The sequence below is a fragment of the Equus caballus genome, chromosome 4 (assembly GCF_041296265.1).
Source record: "Equus caballus isolate H_3958 breed thoroughbred chromosome 4, TB-T2T, whole genome shotgun sequence".
Taxonomy (NCBI): Eukaryota; Metazoa; Chordata; class Mammalia; order Perissodactyla; family Equidae; genus Equus; species Equus caballus.
The window spans coordinates 62,327,323-62,340,464 of NC_091687.1; the positions used below are offsets into that span (position 1 = coordinate 62,327,323).

General features: G+C 41.2%; 1 long non-coding RNA gene across 1 annotated transcript in view; it reads right to left on the bottom strand.

Annotated features, from left to right (window-relative positions):
• LOC111773200 (uncharacterized) overlaps positions 1-12,076 on the bottom strand; it is a 115,880-nt gene extending 103,804 nt beyond the window's left edge. The window contains exons 1-2 of the long non-coding RNA XR_011437905.1: positions 11,616-12,076; positions 7,075-7,116 (exon numbers count right to left, since the gene is read on the bottom strand). This is a non-coding gene — a long non-coding RNA (uncharacterized lncRNA). The remainder of the gene's footprint in view (positions 1-7,074; positions 7,117-11,615) is intronic.
• Positions 12,077-13,142: the final 1,066 nt, after the last annotated feature.

Genomic DNA, 13,142 nt, shown 5'->3' on the forward strand with positions numbered 1-13,142 from the left:
TCCTCAAGCTATTTAAGCAGCTCTACCAGAATAATCGGAAGTATCAGAGATCATTTGATGGTAGTAATTTACCATAAAATGTAGATTATGGCAGTCCCCATTTAGGGAGCTCCAACTCAAAATCAAATCTTGACATATCTTCCACCCTTCCGTGTCCAGGGCCATCTCCAACATCATTTAGTCAGCCATGCAAAGTACCATAATTGTTCTACCACCGGGAGAGAGATTTTAGGGTATGACCCTTAATTAAGTCCTCTGAAAATACAGCTCCTCTGCAACAATGTCCACCTTTTAAAGTGCACACATACTCAAACATCCAGATCTTAACAAATCCTATAAAGCAGTATTCACGTGCCATATAGTTGCCAACATGTTCTCAAAAAATTGCCAACATGAGCAGTTGTGTCATACTTCTCTCTAAAATAGAAACATTAAGGAAGTGCTAAATCAGTGGCCCCTAGTTTGCCTTTCTATACTGTTTCTACCTAGATGACCCTTTGACCTTCCATCTTCTCCCACCCCCACTAAGGCCCAAGCACCAACTTCTCTCTGACCTCCACCCTCCTGTCAAAACAGAAAAGACTCCGGTATCAGTTATTTACACTTTGTGATTGACTGATCAGTTACACTTTAGTTTCAATGAGCTTTAGTCAGTATGTTAATTCAAGCAACATTTGCATTTAAACCATTTTACACCTCACTGTAGAATGAAAGGTCAATTCTCCATTAAAGAATTTGGAACTTCAGTTTAGCTTCAGTAAGCAAGTAAGAAAATATTTTGGAAACAAGAAAGAACTTGAAATCACACTTTGTGTTCCTAGCCTTGGGGAGTCATGAACCATATTAGAATATCTGAGAGGCTTCCGAAAGAACCTAAAGAATTGTTCCCTCACTTCCTCACTCATTCACTCCTTTATGCATTAAGCAAACATTTATCAAGCGCCTACCATGTGCCAGGTATTATACAAGGCAGAGAGGAGCAATGATTAATAAGATATGATCTCTATCCTGAAGTAGTTTACAAAGAAGAGTTACAAACAGGTTAAAAGAATTTGCAGCCCCAAAGTGAGAAGGGGTCTGACAAATAAAATGCTAAAGGAGGACAACAACGGAGCAGGGATTCACTCTCCCTGGGGCAAGTTTCACAGAAGACAGAGCAGTGAGCTCAGCTTGAAGGAGTTTGACAGCTCAAAAAGGAGAAAAGGGGCAAAATGGGTTGCCTAATCTTTTGGCCAAATTTAAGGGGAGATGAGAGAGAAATGGTTACCTTTTTTGAGCAGAGGGAATTTAAGGCAAGAGGGGCTAACACCAAGCACAGTGTCTCCTGCCGCCACAAACATAAAGATAACACAGGCTGTGGCAGCAGCTGGGCCCATTCCTCCCATCTGCAGACACCTGAGAGGCCAGCTGATGATAAGCCTTGCCCAGATGCCCGGAGCCACTTAGAGGGAAGGACAGGTGCAAGTATCACCATACAACTCCACAATCAAGCTACAATTGTTAAAATGTTATTTTTGTATCAGAATATATCAGTGGAACATAAATTGTATCCATACCCTTTAAGATAGTTACTGTGTGATTTTGCTCTGTTTTTGACCTTAGAATTTGTTAGTGTCAAATTCAGGATAACAAAGAGAACAGGTTGATAGTCAAGTAATGTTCTTGTCACAAAATAGCTCCCTTCCGGCCAGGGAAGGATTAAAGGGAAGTCGTACCTCACCTTAGCAGCTGATGGTTTATTTCTGGAAGCTTGCTGAAGGCAGAAACTTTGCCTCCAAATTCTAACAAAGCCTATATACTCACAATACCCAGAGCTGCCCTGTAGCCCCTTTGCTCAATTCCTTGGCCTAAGCAACTACATTAGATCTTTAACCCTCCTTTGCCCCCAAATTTGCATGTGAATAGGTTATGGCATGAGACATATTTGATGCAATATCTTACTCAATATCAAATCTCTTTGTATCACATCAATATTTTCTGGAGTGTAAAACACAGCCCTCAAACCGCTATACTGTTCCAACCTCTGATAACGTAAGAATGAATATTCATTCTTTGAACAAGCATTTATCCAACAACAAGGAAGATGGTTAGTTAGTCTCCAACACCCATTCTCTCCTTCCATTTTAGATGGCTCCCTGGTGGCCACCCACCCGGAGACAGCATTTCCTAGTATCATTTGCAACTAGGTGGCCATATGACTAAGTTTATCACAATAAAATGTGAGTGGAAATGATGTGTGCCCCTTACCAGTCACTTACTTTGTAGGAAATTCCTTGCCCTCCACTTTCATTCTATCCTTCTTCCTAAAAACTGAAATGAGAATGTGGCGATGACATAGCTTCAATCATGCAGACAAGACCTGAGGAACGTTGGAGCAGCACAATGGAGGAAAGCCAGATTGTGAATGACTTCATGGTGCTAAGGCACCCCACCCATCTGGGCTCTCACATTCCTCTGAAATTTCACATGCAAGAGAAGTAAACTTCCAGCCATATTTAATCCACTGTATTTTTAGGTTTCTTTGTTATAGCAGCTTAGCTGGACCCTAGTTAATATAAATATTCATTCAACGTCTATTGAGCATTTACTGTGTGACAGGTACTTTATGTAGGGGAAACATGAAGTGGTGAATAGACAGAAAAGCGCTCTGGACATAGGTTGCCTATGGTCTAGAAGGAGAGACAAAAAGTGTAAAACTACATTTGCCAAAGGTGATAGTGTGTAAAGGAAACAAAGAGGGTACTAAATTAAGGCCTCTCTGAGGGAGCATCATTTAGCTAAGGCCTCAAGGTTTTAGGAAAAAATGGGGTGGGGGTGGGGGATCAATGCCAAGTTGCCAAGTCCCTGGGGCAACAAAGGGCTTTGGACGGAACTCAGGCAGGTGAACAATGTGAGCTGCGTGGCATTAAGAGGAAAGGCTCTTCCTACAGAGATATATACACACATAAACATATGCATAATTGCACAGACACATTAAATTATGCGTAAATTATCTTTGTTTCTATAGTTCTTCCTAACTCTATTTTCTTTTTTTCAAACAACAAATTTGTTTTAAACTTCCTTAGTCTCTCCCATATTCCAGCACTGGATCTAGAAAACCCAATCACCGTGAGAACCATAAGAACTCTGTCCAACTTGATAGCATCCTTAGACTCCATCTCCAGAATTTTCCTAAAATTAGGTCCCCTTTTTCCTAAGCACACAATCTCTCTAGGGCCATTTCCATCTATCTTATACTCCTTTTCATCCTTTCTGACTTACAAACACTTAAAAACCCCAAGTTTCTATAATTCTCACTCTCTTCTCTTTCCATTCCCTTGGCTTTCAGAGTCAAACTGGAGGCATGAAGTTTATGTTAACATTTCCCAGACACCTTGTCTTCTCTAGAAAATGTCATCATAAAACCTTAGCATTCAGCCCAAATCACATGTTGATCACTGCCTCAGCCAGAATTAAAGGCTTACTCTCAAGCAACATATTTTAGGGAGGAAGGTCACCTCAATTGCTCTACAGGACTTTTAAAATAAAATCCTAAAAGTTTAAATGCCTAACTAAATTCTAGTAAAAATATTAATAAATAAGGTAATACAACATAAATTAGGTAATAGGTTATATGCTTCATTATGATTTGTAAACACCTTGAAAAAGGATGGTATCTTCTCTCCGTAAAGTTTTACATCATCTCTGAATAAATGTTTTTTATTAATGAAGGAGCAAAGTCATGAGGCAGGATTCAAATACAAGCCAGCAAAAAAGAAACTAGAGTAAGGAGATGCGAGCAGAAGTTCCAGGTTGAGGGGGGATAGAGTTAGTGGAGAGCAGGAAGAGGTGAAGCCGGAAGGAATTCCTAGCACCAGAAGAGCAAACCTATAGGTGCTTCTCAAGGGCACCTGCAGCTGATACGTACGGAACCACTCATCTCACACAATTATGGATGCTCATTCAGGGGCTGGACTGGATGCCTGCATGTCATTCTCAAATAAGAAAGAAAAAACTAGGGAGAGAGGTGAGAAAGAGGAAAGATAAGAAAAGGAAAAATCGGGTTAGTCAAGCCAGTTAAGGGAAAGAGTATGAACGACGTTATTAAGAATGTATGCTCAGGAGCCAGGCTGCTAAGTTGAAAAGTGAGCTTTCAGGGCTGGCCCTGTGGCTGAGAGGTTAAGTTCCGGTGCTCTGCTTTGGCAGCTCAGGGTTTGCCGATTTGGATCCCAGGCACAGACCTACATACTGCTCATCGAGCCATGCTGTGGCAGCATCCCACATAGAAGAACTAGAGTGACCTAGGATGTACAACTATGTACTGCGGCTTTGGGGAGAAAAAAACAGAGCAAGATTGGCAACAGATGTTAGTTTAGGGCCAATCTTCCTCACCAAAAAAGTGTACTAGAAAAAAAAAGTGAGCTTTGCCATTTTCTAGCTGGGTGAGCTCCCCTCTCAGTTTTCTCTTCTTTAAAATAGCAATTATAATAGTACCTACACCTCATAGCGTTATGGAGAGCATTTAAAGGAGCCAATCCATGTAGAGTGCTTAGCACAGTGCCTAGCACAATGCAAGCTATCAACAAGTCAGTGACTCTTGTACACATAGGCTCAGTCTCAGAAGAAGAACTGCCAAAGATGGTAAGAGAGGAAAGCTGTAAAATAAAATAGGAAATGAGTTCTGTTCTACAACTCAATTAGATACATTTGTTTTTTGAGTGGGCAAAAAAAAGGGCCATCTTTGGCTCTTTTTATGTATTTGTTTAGGTTTAACAAGGAAAAAGAGTGTGCATTAAAAGAGCCCCAAGCTGAGGAAGGACAGAAAATGGAATTTGAAGAAGCTGCCATCTGGCCCATCTTATATAGATACTTTCCAAATCATGTTGTCCAACTTCCCTCCCACGATTCCAGGCCACAGCCCACAGGCCCTAAAAAATTTCAAAGTACCATCATTTGGTACATCACACAGTACATGTATCAGGATAGTGAGTTGTTAGCAATAGAACCTGACTATTGGTGTTTAATTGGAAAAGGATCATATGGGTAGCTCAGAAAATTGCTGGGAAGACTGGAAATTAAACTTGAAAAAATGGAAAGCTTGGCAGCCGGAGCCAGAGTTAAATGTCACCACAGAGCCAGTCTGATGGGGAGACCCCACTGCCCCTGCCCCAAACCCTGAGGCTGCCACCTGCCCTGCTAAACCACTAACCTGGTTGCTGCTGGATGCCATCTCTAGACCTTTCACCATGGATGTGCTGAAAATAGATGAGGCTACGGAGAAAGCAAGGATATGGCCTTTTCTGACTCACAGTGAGAAATTCCCTAAACATAAAAGGTGCAGATGTTGGCTGGATTAATCCTACTCAAATGAAAAAAGAAGAAAGAGGGGCCAGCCCCATGGCCGAGTGGTTAAGTTCGTGCACTCCGCTTGGGCAGCCCAGGGTTTCACTGGTTCGGATCCTGGGCGCGGACATGGCACTGATCATCAGGCCATGCTGAGGCAGCGTCCCGCATGGCACAGCTAGAAGGACCCACAACTAAAATACGCAACTGTTTACTGGGGGGCTTTGGGGAGAAGAAGGAAATAATAAAAAATAAAATCTTTAAAAAGGCAAAGACTGTTCAGTTTCTTGTATTCTTTCCATAGGTGAACAATCATTCATGTTTAAAAAAAGAAAAAGAAAGAAAGAAAAATATCTGATGCAATAAGTGCACATACACTGTTTTAACTAATTATTAAATAAAAATTATGCCACACAAACACAGATAATGTTTATTATATAACATAAATGACAAAAGTAGAATTCAAAATCATGGCACACAATAATGGCCCTGAAGTAAAAGTATGCATAGGGACAAAGACTGGCCTAAAGAAAACAGCTATCTTTGCGGGAATGTGATGCTACTGGTCTTTTTTTTTCTTTCTTTCTATAATAATTTTATCTGTGTGATATAATAGAATCATGCTATTTTTCACTATACTATGAGCATTGCAAGCAAGTCATTCTTATTCTGAGAGCTTCAATTCTGTCAGCAATAAAACTGCAGATAGAAAAATAAACTTTTTTATGTGCATGTGTACAGTTATATACTTTTAATATTTTTTATTTTAAAAAATTAAGATCTTTCATAGTATACATATATAACATATATATAACAACCTAACCCCACTCTTCTAAAATATAAATATTTTTAATCTGAAATGAAATTTAAGGTTAGTATTAATTACATTATTACTCTTACATTCTTAAGATATGAGGCTTTCACATGTGAGGATTAAATGAATGGGCTGCCAATTCCAACTTTACTAATCACTCACTGTGTAATGGTCAGAAACTTACAGAACTTCCCTAAGTCTCAGTTTCCCCACCTGTATATGGGGATAATAAAACCCACATCATAGGGCTGCTGTGAAGAATAACTGAGATGATACATATAAAACTCTTAGCTCAGCATCAGGTACAAAGAAAGCCTTCAATAAATGTTAACATAAAAAAATAAGTTGTCACAACTTGTTAACGTCTGGATCTCTCTCGTAGAGGAGTATTTTTTATATAAGATAATGAATTGCAGGTGAAGTCCTTGTGGTCCACAGGGAACACATCAATGAAGCCAGAATGCCCTCAACTTCCACAGAGCCTGAATCAAGCAGCAACCAGGGAGCTAATATGCCATCTGAGTAGCTTAGGCAGGGCAATTAAGAAACTTGGCTTTCTTCTTGATTTTTTGTCTCTGTCTCATCTGTCAAACCACATAAAGAATTTCAGAAATGGAAGAAATAAAATGGATCAGCCAGTTTCTGTTTACCTATGGGATAGCAGGGAGCTGGGCAGTCACTCTGTAGGATGCATAGAGGAAAGTAGGAAGGAGAGACCCTCTAGCCATATATCTAGTTATTCAAACATGCTTATTCTTAATAACTTTTAGGTCTTCAGTATTTAATCATTACTGCAATTAATTACTGTAATCACTATACTTAATACAGTAATTAATTATTAATGTTATTAATACATCTAGCCTGAGATTAATTTTGCCTGCCATTCTTAATATCCACTTAAGTGTATATTAAAGATATAAGTAAATATTTTTTCTTACCACTATTGCTGCTAGCACCTTTCTGGGCCTCAGTTTCTTCACCTGTGAATTGGAAAAATTGGATTAGATGACATCTAATGTCTCTTCTTGTCTTAGGTTCCATGATTCTATAACTAAATAATATCAGTAATATTGTAATGTTTGTAATTATGCCAAGTCCTTGTTCACTTATGAAAGTTAGAAAAGTAGGAAGGAGCAAAGAATGTTCTTTTACTGCAACTCTTAATCTGACTTCATGTGAATTGTGTTGTGGGAATACCTGGCTTCTAAAGACTGGTTCTCTTTAGGCCTCATACTATATTCCTTCAAGTTCTAGTCGAAACTGGCTCCTCTGGTTATTCTTAGTCAAGAAGGGCTAAGTTGTAAACTATGGGGACTAGCCCTTTAGGATGAAGATGAATTAGTCTCTTCTTTTTTTCTTCAAGTGTAAATTGTGACTAGATTTAGCCATTGTGTATTTTACAAATTGAAGGTTTGTGGCAACCCTGTGTCAAGTAAGTCTATTGGCACATTTACTCACTTCATGTCTCTGTCACATTTTGGTAATTCTCATATTATTTTGAACTTTTCCATTATTATTACATTTGCTATGGTGATCTATGATCAGTGATTTTTGTGTGTGCGTATGAGGAAGTTGGCCCTGAGCTAACATCTGCGGCCAATCTTCCTCTTTTGGCTTGGGCAAGATTGTCCTTGAGCTAACATCTGTGCCAATCTTCCTCTATTTTGTATATGGGATGCCACCACAGCATGGTATGATGAGTGGTATGTAGGTCTGCACCTGGGATCCAAACCCACAAACTCCAGGCTGCTGAAGCAGAGTGTGCAAACTTAACCACCACACCATGGGGCCAGCCCCCAATCAGTGATTTTTGATGTTGCTATTGTAATTGTTTGGGGGCACCATGAACTACGCCCACGTAAGAAGGCAAATTTAATCAATAAATGTGTGTGTTCTGACTGCTCCACTGACCTCCCATTTCCCCATCTCTCTCCCTCTCCTTGGGCCTCTCTATTCCCCAAGACATGACAATATTGAAATTAAGCCAATTAATAACCCTACAGTGGCCTCTAAGTGTTCAAGCGAAAGGAAGAGTCACACATCTTTCACTTTAAATCAAAACCAAGAAATGATTAAGTTTAGTGAGGAAGGCATCAAATTGAAAGCCAAGACAGGCTGAAAGCTAGGTCTCTTGTGCAAAACTGTTAGCCAAGTTGTAAACGCAAAGGAAAAGTTCTTAAAGGAAATTAAAAGTGCTGGAAATTAAAATTCCAGTGAACAGGGGAATGATAAGACAGTAAAACAGCCTTATTGATGATATGGAGAAAGTTATAGTGATCTAGATAGAAAGTCAAACCAGCCACAACATTCCCTTAAGCCAAAACCTAATCCAGAGTAAGGCCCTAACTCTCTCCAACTCTGTGAAGGCTGAGAGAGGGGAGGAAGCTGCAGAAGGAAAGTTTCAAGCTAGCAGAGGTTGGTTCACGAGGTTTAAGGAAAGACACTGACTCCATAACATAAAAGCACAGGTGAGGCAGCAAGGGCTGATGCAGAAGCTGCAGCAAGTTCTCCAGAAGATCTAGCTAAGATCATTAATGAAGGTGGCTACACTAAACCACAGACTTTTAATGTAGATGAAACAGCCTTATGTTGGAAGAAGATGCAGTCTAGGACTTTCATAGCTAGAGAGGAGAAGTCAATGCCTGGCTTCAAAGATTCAAAGGACAGGCTGAATCCCTTATTAGGAGCTAATGCAGCTGGTCACTTTAAATTGAAGCCAGTGCTCATTTCCCATTGCAAAAATCGTAGGGCCGTTAAGAATTATGCTAAATCTACTCTGCCTGTGCTCTGTAAATGGAATAACAAAGCACACCTGTTTACAACATGGTTTAATGACTATTTTAAGCCCATTGTTAAGACATACTGCTCAGAAAAAAAGATTCCTTTCAAAATATTACTGCTGGTTGACAATGCACCTGGTCACCCAAGAGCTCTAAGGGAGATGTACGACGTTAATGTTGTTTTCATGCCTGCTAACACAACATCCATTCTGCAGCCCACAGATCAAGGAGTCACTTCTATTTTCAAGCCTTATTATTTAAGAAATACATTTCATAAGGCCATAGCTGCCATAGATAGTGATTCTTCTGATGGACCCGGGCAAAGTCAATTGAAAACCTTCTGTAAAGGATTCACCATCTTAGATGCCATTAAGAACATGTGTGATTCATGGGAAGAGGTCAAAATATCACCATTCACTGGAGTTTGGAAGAGTTCATTCCAACCCTCTTGGACAACTTCGAGGGTTTCAAGACTTCAGTGGAGGAAGTAACTGCAGATGTGGTGGAAATAGCAAGAGAACTAGAATTAGAAGTGGAGCTTGAACATGTGACTGAATGACTGCAATCTCATGATAAAAAATTTAACAGATGAGGAGTTGCTTCTTATGGGTGAGCAAAGAAAGTAGTTTCTTCAGATGGAATCTACTCCTGGTGAAGATGCTGTATAGATTGTTAAAATGATAACAAAGGATTTAGAATATTACATAAACTTAGTTGATAAAGCAGCAGCAGGGTTTGAGCGGATTGACTCCAATTTTGAAAGAAGTTCTACTGGGAGTAAAATGCTATTAAACAGCATCACATGCTTCAGAGAAATGGCTCATGAAAAGAAGAGTCAATCGATGCGGCAAGCTTCATTGTTGTCTTCTTGTAAGAATCCACCACAGCCACCCCAACCTTCAGCAACCACCACCCTGATCAGTCAGCACTATCAACATTGAGGCAAGACCCCCCACCAGCAAAAAGATTATAATTCGTTGAAGGCTCAGACAATAGGTAGCATTTTTTAGCAATAAAATATTTTTAAATAAGGTATGACATGGTTTTTTAGACAAAATGCTATGCATACTTAATAGACTACAGTATAATGTAAACATAACTTTTATATGCACTGGGAAACCAAAAAATTTGTGTGCCTCACTTTATTGCAATATTTGCTTTATTGTGGTGTCTGGAATTGAACCCACCTTATGTCCAAGGTATGCCTGTATATAAAATAACCAAATGAAAACTGAGGGTTGTAATATCACGCATTCAAATGTTTTCAACCATACCGTTGCTAGCTTTCACAGAGACAAAACATTTGTATTTTACATTGAATATTTCCATTTTTGTCCACATGTTAGGAGTGCCACAGACATAATTTGTGAATATAAAGGATATCTATCTTCTTCCTGAAAATAATTCCCATAATCAATTAATGTCAGATATGAAAAAAGACTTTTATTGTTAAAATATTCCTCTCATTGTCTTTGTTAGATTTGACCTCTCTCTTCAGCTTTTTCATTCAAATATTTGTCATTTACGTATTTTCCCAAGAATGTGTAGCCACAGTTTGCATATATGTCTGATATTAAACAATCAGTTCTGCCAGCTGTCTAATTCTTTATTAGCGTGCAATTACCCACTATAGTACCTGTATCAAACAACAACAGCCTGATAACTGTGTAGAGGACTTACCCAGCTGGCCCTGTGGAGAAGCCCTACAACAAAGTTGGCAAGAGTTTGGGCTCTGGATTCAGTGGATAAGTTACCTAGCATCTTGGACCCCTCCATTTCCTTACTGTAAAATCAAAATAATCAAAATACTTGCTTGCTGAGTAAGGATTCAATGAGTTCATGTACGTAAAGCATTTGACATCGGGGCTTGGCTCAGAGAAATCCTGGATAAACACAGTATTAAACAGCATACTGAAAAGCCACATAAATTTTAGAGGACAACTTAAAAGTCAACAAGAACAGTCGCCTATTTTACAGTTCAAGAATTCTGGAAGTATAGAAAGATAAAGTATCTACCCAAGCTCATACTGTGAATGAGAAAAGACTAAACACAGGTGTCCTGAATTCCTCTCCAGAGCTCTTTCCACAGGGACCGTCTCTTCATGTAATTGCAAGTCAAGGGCCCTGCCCTCAAGAAGCTTAAGATCCATTCGAGGGAGCCAAGACTAACACACATGGATAGTCGTCACAATCCCACTTAGGTGTTGTCTAACAAAGCTTCCTGCGTAAAGGGCGGAGTTCTCAGGAGAGGCTCAGCTGAAAGAGTGGCAAGTAGTACGGGAAACTTTCTAGAAAGCAGTGAAATTTGAGACAAGGTGGGGTTTGACTCTGCAACTGAATGAGAAGAGGACATTCGAGAAGCAAGGATGCTTCCCTAACTAGAGAAGCACTCGTCTCTCTAGGAACTTCCGATGTTTGGAGATCTCTACTCATCACACCTGCAACCCCCACCACTCCCCAATACGGAAATTGAATATGTAATTCAACTAAACGTATTTTGAAACTACGGGAAGAGAACAGACAGGGAGTAAAAGCTCCCTTTCCCTTTTAAATCTCAGAGGGACAAACCAGGGAACCAGTTGTTTCTCCTGGGAAAGGAGTACTTCTGGAGTAGCTACGTCCTTCACCCCGCGTGGCGAGACGGAGCCCCGAGACCCCTCACTGGGCGTCGGGCAGCGCCCACGGCATTCTAGGCCCACCTTCAGCTCCGGCGACTTCCTGGAGCACCTGGAAGCAGAGGGATGCGGGCGGGAAAAGGAGGAAACTGCCCAGCGGTCCCTTGAGACAAAGCGGGGCTCTCCGCAGCCTCCGGGAACGCTCCCGCCTCCCGTCCCGGTCGCTGTCGACCCACCCCGGGCGCACGCTGAGAAGGCGCCGCCTGCGCGCTCCGGAAGGGACCGGATGCTGCTCGCTCCCTGCCGCGCGTGCGGCCCGGAGGGACCAGGAGGGCAGCGGCGGCCCGGGCTGAAGAATTCAAGAATTCGGAGAGAGAGGGCGGGGAAGCTGAGGAAGGAAAGTCGTCTCAACCCGGTGCGGGGACTCCCCTCCCCGCCGCGGGCGCGCGCAGCCCGGGGGGCATCCCCGAGGCCGTTGCACCGGCCGGGCCGCCACGACGCCGGCGCGGGTCTGCAGCGGGCAGAGCCGGCCAGCTGAGCGCGGAGCCGAGCGGTCCCCGAGGCGCGGGCAGCTGCCCCCTGCGCGTTCCCGAGGAGGGACCCCATTCGTTCCTCAGAATGGAAGATGCCCGCTCTTGCTTTCCCAGAACCGTATTGCTGATATTTCTGGGAGCGGGGGCTGGTGGTGGAGGGGGCGTCCTACCACTTTAAATCCTCGCTTTCTGCATTCTCACGCTTTTGTGGCCTTTTTTCTTTTAAAAGGAAGCGGGTCATAATTTTTTAAATGTCCAGCGCGGCTAAAAAGTTTCCTAGTTTAAAAAGAAAAATCATTTGATAATTTTTCCTTTATTTTCTATTACAACCAATTGCGTATTCTTTTTGCCTAACCAAGTAACACCCAAGCCTAAAATGAAAACGCGAAACAATCTGATTCCTATAGATTAGCCTTGGGACTAGAGGTTTTACAAACACATTTTAATGAGAAAAAATTAATGGGCTGTTCAAAAAATGGACATACATATTTTAGTTGTGTCTGGAAATGTTAAAAAGGAAACATTGGTCTTTTCACTTATTTCTAATAAACCCCAAATGAAGTCTTTCCAGGATGTTTTGCAGGACGCGATTGGGCTTTGCGATTGGCCAAAAAAAAAAAAAAAAAAAAGGAAAAGGAAAGAAAAAGCGTTTGTAGGCTAGCGTCTATGGAGCAAAGTTGCTTGATTGATACTTGGTTTGCAGTTCTGCAATATAGGTCAGCTATATTTGATGACTGGTATAATTAAAAATAAGGCTCTAAAACGCTAGAGTTTCCAGTTCAGCTTTTCAAACACTGATAGCCATAGATATCCTTTCAGGCAGCAGGTTCTGCTGAGGTCAGAAGGACCCCAGAGAGGAAGGAAAATGTGGAAAGTTGTGTTGCAGGAAACATTATGTTAATTGTTTGGGCTTGACGTGTGTGTGTGTGTGTGTGTGTGTGTTTTAGGTATGTGAGTGAGTCATGGAAAAAATTAAGAAATATGGATCAGAACAATTCAGGAGGCTATAGTGTGCCACAAACCAAACAGAAACAAACACACACAAAAAAGATTCAGGGATAAGACAACTCCTGGAATG